The sequence below is a fragment of the Procambarus clarkii genome, unplaced genomic scaffold, assembly GCF_040958095.1.
Source record: "Procambarus clarkii isolate CNS0578487 unplaced genomic scaffold, FALCON_Pclarkii_2.0 HiC_scaffold_190, whole genome shotgun sequence".
NCBI classification, from domain to species: domain Eukaryota; kingdom Metazoa; phylum Arthropoda; class Malacostraca; order Decapoda; family Cambaridae; genus Procambarus; species Procambarus clarkii.
The window spans coordinates 194,323-203,156 of record NW_027189223.1 but is presented as its reverse complement, the minus strand read 5'-3'; positions in this window follow the sequence as shown (position 1 = coordinate 203,156).

The following is an 8,834-nucleotide window of genomic DNA, read 5'->3' as shown; positions in this document are numbered from 1 at the left end:
ACGGTAATGTCAACACTCACGGTTATGTTAACTCTCACGGTAATGTCAACACTCACGGTAATGTCAACACCCACGGTAATGTCAACACCAGAGGTAATGCCAACACTCACGGTAATGTCAACACCCGCGGTAATGTCAACACTCACGGTAATGTTAACACCTGCGGTAATGTCAACACTCACAGTAATGTCAACACTCACGGTACTGTGAACACTCGGGGTAATGTCAACACCCTGGGTAATGTGAACACCCAGGGTAATGTCAACACCCGGGGTAATGTCAACACTCATGGTAATGTCAACACCCAGGGTAATGTAAACATCCGGGGTAATGTCAACACCCAAGTACTGTCAACACCCAGGGTAATGTCAACTCTCACGGTAATGTCAACACACGCGTTAATGTCAACACTCACGGTAATGTCAACTCTCACTGTAATGTCAACACCCACGGCAATGTCAACACCCGCGGTAATGTCAACACTCATGGTAATGTCAACACTCACGGTAATGTCAACACTCACGGTAATGTCAACACTCGCGGTAATGTTAACACCCGCGGTAATGTCAACACTCACAATAATATCAACACTCACGGTAATGTCAACACTCACGGTAATGTCAAATCTCGCGGTAATGTCAACATTCACGGTAATGCCAACACTCACCGTAATGTCAACACTCATGGTAATGTCAACACCTACGGTAATGTTAACACTCATGGTAATGTGAACACCCACAGTAATGTCAACACCCGGAGTAATGTCAACACTTACGGTAATGTCAACACTCACGGTAATGTCAACACCAGAGGTAATGTCAACACTCACGGTAATGTCAACACTCACGCTAATATCAACCCCCACGGTAATGTCAACACTCACGGTAATGGCAACAGCATAGGTAATGTCAACCCTCACGGTAATGTCATCTCTCACAGTAATGTCAACATTCACGGTAATGTCAACACTCACCGTAATGTCAACACTCACGGTAATGCCAACACCCGCGGTAATGTAAACACCCACGGTAATGTCAACACGCACGGTTATGTCAACACTCACAGTAATGTCAACACTCACGGTAAGGTCAACACCCACAGCAATGTCAACACTCACGGTAATGTCAACACTCACAATAATGTCAACACTGGCTGTAATGTCAACACTGATGGTAATGCCAACACCAGAGGAAATGTCAACACCCGGGGTAATGTCATCACCCAGGATAATGTCAACACTCACGGTAATGTCAACACCCCGGGTAATGTCAGAACCCGGTGTAATGTCAACACCCGCGGTAATGTCAACACGAGCGGTAATGTCAACACCTGCGGTAATGTCAACACTCACCGTAATGTCAACACTCACGGTAATGTCAACACTCACGGTAATGTCAACACCCACGGCAATGTCAACACCCGCGGTAACACGCACGGTAATAACCCACTGTAATGTCAACACCCAAGTTAATGTCAACACTCATGGTAATGTCAACACTCACGGTAATGTCAACACCAGAGGTAATGTCAACAACAGTGGTAATGTTAACACTCACGGTAAAGTCAACACTCACGGTAATGTTAACACTCACGATAATGTCAACACCCAAGGTAATGTCAACACTCATGGTAATGTCAACACTCACGGTAATGTCAACACCAAAGGTAATGTCAACACTCACGGTAAGGTCAACTCTCGCGGTAATGTCAACATTCACGGTAATGTCAACACTCTCCGTAATGTCAACACTCACGGTAATGTCAACACCTGTGGTAATGTCAACACCCATGGCAATGTCAATACCCACGGTAATATTAACACTCACGGTAATGTGAACACCCACAGTAATGTCAACACCTGGAGTAATGTCAACACTTACGGTAATGTCAACACTCACGGTAATGTCAACACCAGAGGTAATGTCAACACTCACATCAATATCAACACTCACGGTAATATCAACACTCACGGTAATGTCAATACTCACGGTAATGTCAACACTCACAGTAATGTTAACACTCACGGTAATGTTAACACTCAGGGTAATGTCAACACTCACGGAATGTCAACACTCTTGGTAATGTCAACACTCACGGTAAGGTTAACACTCACGGTAATGCCAACACTCACAGTAATGTCATCACCCACGGTAATGTCGACACCAGAGGTAATGTCAACACTCACGGTAATGTCAACACCCACGGTAATGTCAACACTCACAGTAATGTCAGTACCATAGGTAATGTCAACACTCACAGTAATGTCAACACTCAAGGTAATGTTAACACTCACGGTAATATTAAGACTCACAGTAATGTTAACACTCACGGTAATGTCAACACTCATGGTAATGTCAACACCATAGGTAATGTCAACACTCATGGTAATGTCAACACCATAGGTAATGTCAACACTCATGGTAATGTCAACACTCACGGTTATGTTAACTCTCACGGTAATGTCAACACCATAGGTAATGTCAACACCCACGGTAATGTCAACACCCGCTGTAATGTCAACACCAGCGGTAATGTCAACACCCGCGGTAATGTCAACACTCACGGTAATATCAATACTCACGGTAATGTTATCACTCACGGTATTGTCAACACTCACGGTAATGTCAATACTCACGGTAATGTTAACACTCACCGTAATGTTAACACTCACGGTAATGTCAACACTCACAGTATGTCAACACTCACGTTAATGTCAACACTCATGGAAATGTCAACCCTCACGGTAATGTTAACACTCACATTAATGTTAACACTCACAGTAATGTCAACACTCACAGTATGTCAACACTCACGGTAATGTCAACACTCACGGTTATGTTAACTCTCACGGTAATGTCAACATTCACGGTAATGTCAACACCCACGGTAATGTCAACACCAGAGGTGATGCCAACACTCACAGTAATGTCAACCCCCGCGGTAATGTCAACACTCACGGTAATGTTAACACCCGCGGTAATGTCAAAACGAGCGGTAATGTCAGCATCCGCGGTAATGTCAACACTCACGGAAATGTCAACACTCACGGTAATGTCAACACTCACGGAAATGTCAACACTCACGGTAATGGCAACATTCATGGTAGTGTCAACAACCGGGGTAATGTCAACACCGGGGTAATGTCAACAATCACGGTAATGTCAACACCCGTGGTAATGTCAACACCCGGGGTAGTGTTAACACCCACGGTAATGTCAACACTCACGGTAATGTTATCACTCACGGTAATGTGAACACTCACGGTAATGTTAACACTCATGGTAATGTCAACACTCACGGTAATGTCAACACCCGCGGTAATGTCAACACTCACGGTAATGTTACCACACACAGTAATGTCAACACTCACGGTAATGTCAACACTCACGGTAATGTTATCACTCACGGTAATGTCAACACTCATGGTAATGACATCACTCGCGGTAATGTCAACACCCGCGGCAATGTCAACACTCGCGGTAATGTCAACACTTACGGTAATGTCAACACCCACGGTAATGTCAACACTCACAGTAATGTCAACACTCACGGTAATGTCAACACTCACGGTAATGTCAACACTCCCGGTAATGTTAACACCCGCGGTAAAGTTAACACCCGCGGTAATGTCAGCACTCACGGTAATATCAACACTCACGGTAATGTCAACACTCACGGTAAGGTCAACTCTCGCGGTAATGTCAACATTCACGGAAATGTCAACACTCACCGTAATGTCAACACTCACGGTAATGTCAACACCTGCGGTAATGTCAACACCCATGGCAATGTCAACACCCACGGTAATTTTAACACTCACGGTAATGTGAATACCCACAGTAATGTCAACACCTGGAGTAATGTCAACACTTACGGAAATGTCAACACTCACGGTAATGTCAACACCAGAGGTAATGTCAACACTCACGTTAATGTCAACACTCACGGTAATGTCAACCCCCACGGTAATGTCAACACTCACGGTAATGTCAACAACATAGGTAATGTCAACACTCACGGTAATGTCAACACCCACGGTAATGTCACCACCCGCGGTAATGTCAACACCCGGGGTAATGTCAAGTCCCAGGGTATTGTCAACACCCAGGGTAATGTCAAGTCCCAGGGTATTGTCAACACCCAGGGTAATGTCAACACTCACGGTAATATCAACACTCACGGTAATGTCAACACTCACGGTAATGTCAACGCTCATGGTAATGTTGACACTCAGGGTAATGTCATCACCCAAGGTAATGTCAACACCAGAGGTAATGTCAACACTCACGGTAATGTCAACACCCACGGTAAAGTCAACACTCACGGTAATGTCAACACCATAGGTAATGTCAACACTCACAGTAATGTCAACACTCACGGTAATGTTAACACTCACGGTAATGTTAACACTGACAGAAATGTTAACACTCACGGTAATGTCAACACTCATGGTAATGTCAACACCATAGGTAATGTCAACACTCATGGTAATGTCAACACTCACACTTATATTAACTCTCACGGTAATGTCAACACCATAGGTAATGTCAACACCCACGGTAATGTCAACACCCGCTGTAATGTCAACACCAGCGGTAATGTCAACACCAGAGGTAATGTCAACACCAGAGGTAATGTCAACACTCACGGTAAAGTCAACACTCACGGTAATGTCAACATCCACTGTAATGTCAACACTCACTGTAATGTCAACACTTATGGTAATATCATCACCCACGGTAATGTCAACACTCACGGTAATGTTAACACACACGGTAATGTCAACACTCACAGGAATGTCAACATTCACGGTAATGTCAGCACTCACGGTAATGTCAATACCCGGGGTAATGTCAACACTCGAGGTAATGTCAACACCCACAGTAATGTTAACACCCACGGTAATGTCAACACCTACAGGAATGTCAACACCCGGAGTAATGTCAACACTTACGGTAATGTCAACACTCACGGTAAAGTCAACACTCATGGTAACGTCAACACCATAGGTAATGTCAACACTCACGGTAATGTCAACACCCGCGGTAATGCCAAACCCGGGGTAATGTCAACACCCAGAGCACTGTCAACACCCAGGGTAATGTCAACACTCACATTAATGTCAACACTCACGGTATTGTCAACACTCACGGTAATGTTAACACTCACGGTAATGTTAACACTCACGGTAATGTCAACACTCACAGTATGTCAACACTCACGGTAATGTCAACACTCACGGTAATGTTAACACTCACGGTAATGTCAACACTCACGGTAATGTCAACTCCAGGGGTAATGTTAACACTCACGGTAATGTTAATACTCACGGTAATGTCAACACTCACAGTATGTCAACACTCACGGTAATGTCAACACTCACGGTAATGTCAACACCAATGGCAATGTCAACACCCACGGTAATTTTAACACTCACGGTAATGTGAACACCCACAGTAATGTCAACACCTGGAGTAATGTCAACACTTACGGAAATGTCAACACTCACGGTAATGTCAACACCAGAGGTAATGTCAACACTCACGTTAATGTCAACACTCACGGTAATGTCAACCCCCACGGTAATGTCAACACTTTCGGTAATGTCAACACCAGAGGTAATGTCAACACTCACGTTAATGTCAACACTCACGGTAATGTCAACACCCGCGGTAATGTCAACACTCACGGTAATGTCAACACTCACGGTAATGTTATCACTCACGGTAATGTCAACACTCACGGTAATGTCAACACTCACGGTAATGTTAACACTCACAGTAATGTTAACACTCACGGTAATGTCAACATTCACAGTATGTCAACACTCACGGTAATGTCAACACTCTCGGAAATGTCAACACTCACGGTAATGTTAACACTCACAGTAATGTTAACACTCACAGTAATGTCAACACTCACAGTATGTCAACACTCACGGAAAATGTCAACACTCACGGTTATGTTAACTCTCACGGTAATGTCAACAATCACGGTAATGTCAACACCCACGGTAATGTCAACACCAGAGGTAATGCCAACACTCACGGTAATGTCAACACCCGCGGTAATGTCAACACTCACGGTAATGTCAACACCCGCGGTAATGTCAACACGAGCGGTAATGTCAACACCCGCGGTAATGTCAACACTCACGGTAATGTCAACACTCACGGTATTGTCAACACTCACGGAAATGTCAACACTCACGGTAATGTCATCACTCATGGTAATGTCAACAACCTGGATAATATCAACACCGGGGTAATGTCAACAATCACGGTAATGTCAACACCCGTGGTAATGTCAACACCCGGGGTAATGTCAACATCCGTGGTAATGTCAACACCTGCGGTAATGTCAACACTCACAGTAATGTGAACACTCACGGTACTGTGAACACTCGGGGTAATGTCAACACCCGGGGTAATGTCAACAACCGGGGTAATGTCAACACCCACGGTAATGTCAACACTCACGGTAATGTCAACACCATAGGTAATGTCAACACTCACAGTAATGTCAACACTCACGGTAATGTCAGCACCCGCGGTAATGTCAACACGAACGGTAATGTCAACACCCGCGGAAATGTAAACACTCAAGGTAATGTCAACACTCACAGTAATGTCAACACTCACGTTAATGTCAACACCTGGGGTAATGTCGACACCCGGTGTAATGTCAACACCCGCGGTAATGTCAACACTCACGGTAATGTCAACACCCGTGGTAATATCAACATCCGCGGTAATGTAAACAACTGGGTTAATGTCAACATCCGCGGTAATGTCAACACTCTCGGTAATGTTAACACCCACGGTAATGTCAACACTCACTGTAATGTTATCACTCACGGTAATTTGAACACTCACGGTAATGTTAACACTCAAGGTAATGTCAACACTCACGGTAATGTCAACACTCACGGTAATGTCAACACCCGGGGTAATGTCAACAATCACGGTAATGTTAAAACACACGGTAATGTCAACACTCACGGTAATGTTATCACTCATGGTAATGTCAATGCTCATGGTAATGTCAACACTCGCGGTAATGTTAACACCTGCGGTAATGTCAACACTCACGGCAATGTCAACACTCACGGTAATGTCAATACTCACGGTAATGTTAACACTCCCGGTAATGTCAACACTCACGGTAATGTCAACACCCACGGTAATGTCAACACCAGAGGTAATGTCAACACTCACGGTAATGTCAACACCCGCGGTAATGTCAACAGCAGCGGTAATGTCAACACCCGCGGTAATGTCAACACTCACGGTAATGTCAACACTCACGGTAATGTTATCACTCACGGTAATGTCAACGCTCACGGTAAAGTCAACACTCACGTAATGTCAACACCCGCAATAATGTTAACACTCACAGTAGTTTTAACACCCACGGTAATTTCAGCACCCGCTATAATGTCAACACTCACGGTAATGTCAACACCGACGGTAATGTCAACACTGACGGTAATGTCAACCTCACGGTAATGTCAACACTCACGGTAATGTCAATATCCACGGTAATGTCAACACCAGAGGTAATGTCAACACTCACGGTAATGTCAACACTCACGGAAGTGTCAACACTCACGGTAATGTCAATATCCACGGTAATGTCAACACCAGAGGTAATGTCAACACTCATGGTAATGTCAACACTCACGGTAATGTCAACACTCACGGTAATGTCAACACTCACGGAAGTGTCAACTATCACGGTAATGTCAACTCTCACGGTAATGTCAACACCATAGGCAATGTCAACACTCAGGGTAATGTCAACACCCGCGGTAATTTCAACACCAGCGGTAATGTCAACACCAGCGGTAATGTCAACACTCACGGTAATGTCAACATCCGCGGTAATGTCAACACTCACGGTAATGTCAACACTCACGGTAATGTCAACACTCACGGAAATGTCAACACTCACGGTAATGTCAACACTCATGGTAATGTACACAACCGGGGTAATGTCAACATCCACGGTAATGTCAACACTCACGGTAATGTTAACACCCACGGTAATGTCAACACCTGGGGTAATGTCAGCACCCGGGGTAATGTCAACACCCGCGGTAATGCTAACACCTGCGGTAATGTCAACACTCACAGTAATGTCAACACTCACGGTACTGTGAACACTCGGGGTAATGTCAACACCCGGGGTAATGTGAACACCCAGGGTAATGTCAACATCCGGGGTAATGTCAACACTCATGGTAATGTCAACACCCAGGATAATGTAATCACCCGGGGTAATGTCAACACCCAAGTACTGTCAACACCCAGGGTAATGTCAACACTCACGGTAATGTCAACACACGCGGTAATGTCAACACTCACGGTAATGTCAACTCTCATGGTAATGTCAACATTCCACGGCAATGTCAACACCCGCGGTAATGTCAACACTCATGGTAATGTCAACACTCACGGTAATGTCAACACTCACGGTAATGTCAATACCCGCGGTAATGTAAACACCCGCGGTAATGTCAACACTGACAATAATATCAACACTCACGGTAATGTCAACACTCACGGTAATGTCAACTCTCGCGGTAATGTCAACATTCACGGTAATGCCAACACTCACCGTAATGTCAACACTCACGGTAATGTCAACACCCGCGGTAATGTCAACACCCATGGCAATGTCAACACCTACGGTAATGTTAACACTCATGGTAATGTGAACACCCACAGTAATGTCAACACCCGGAGTAATGTCAACTCTTATGGTAATGTCAACACTCACGGTAATGTCAACACCAGAGGTAATGTCAACACTCACGGTAATATCAACACTCA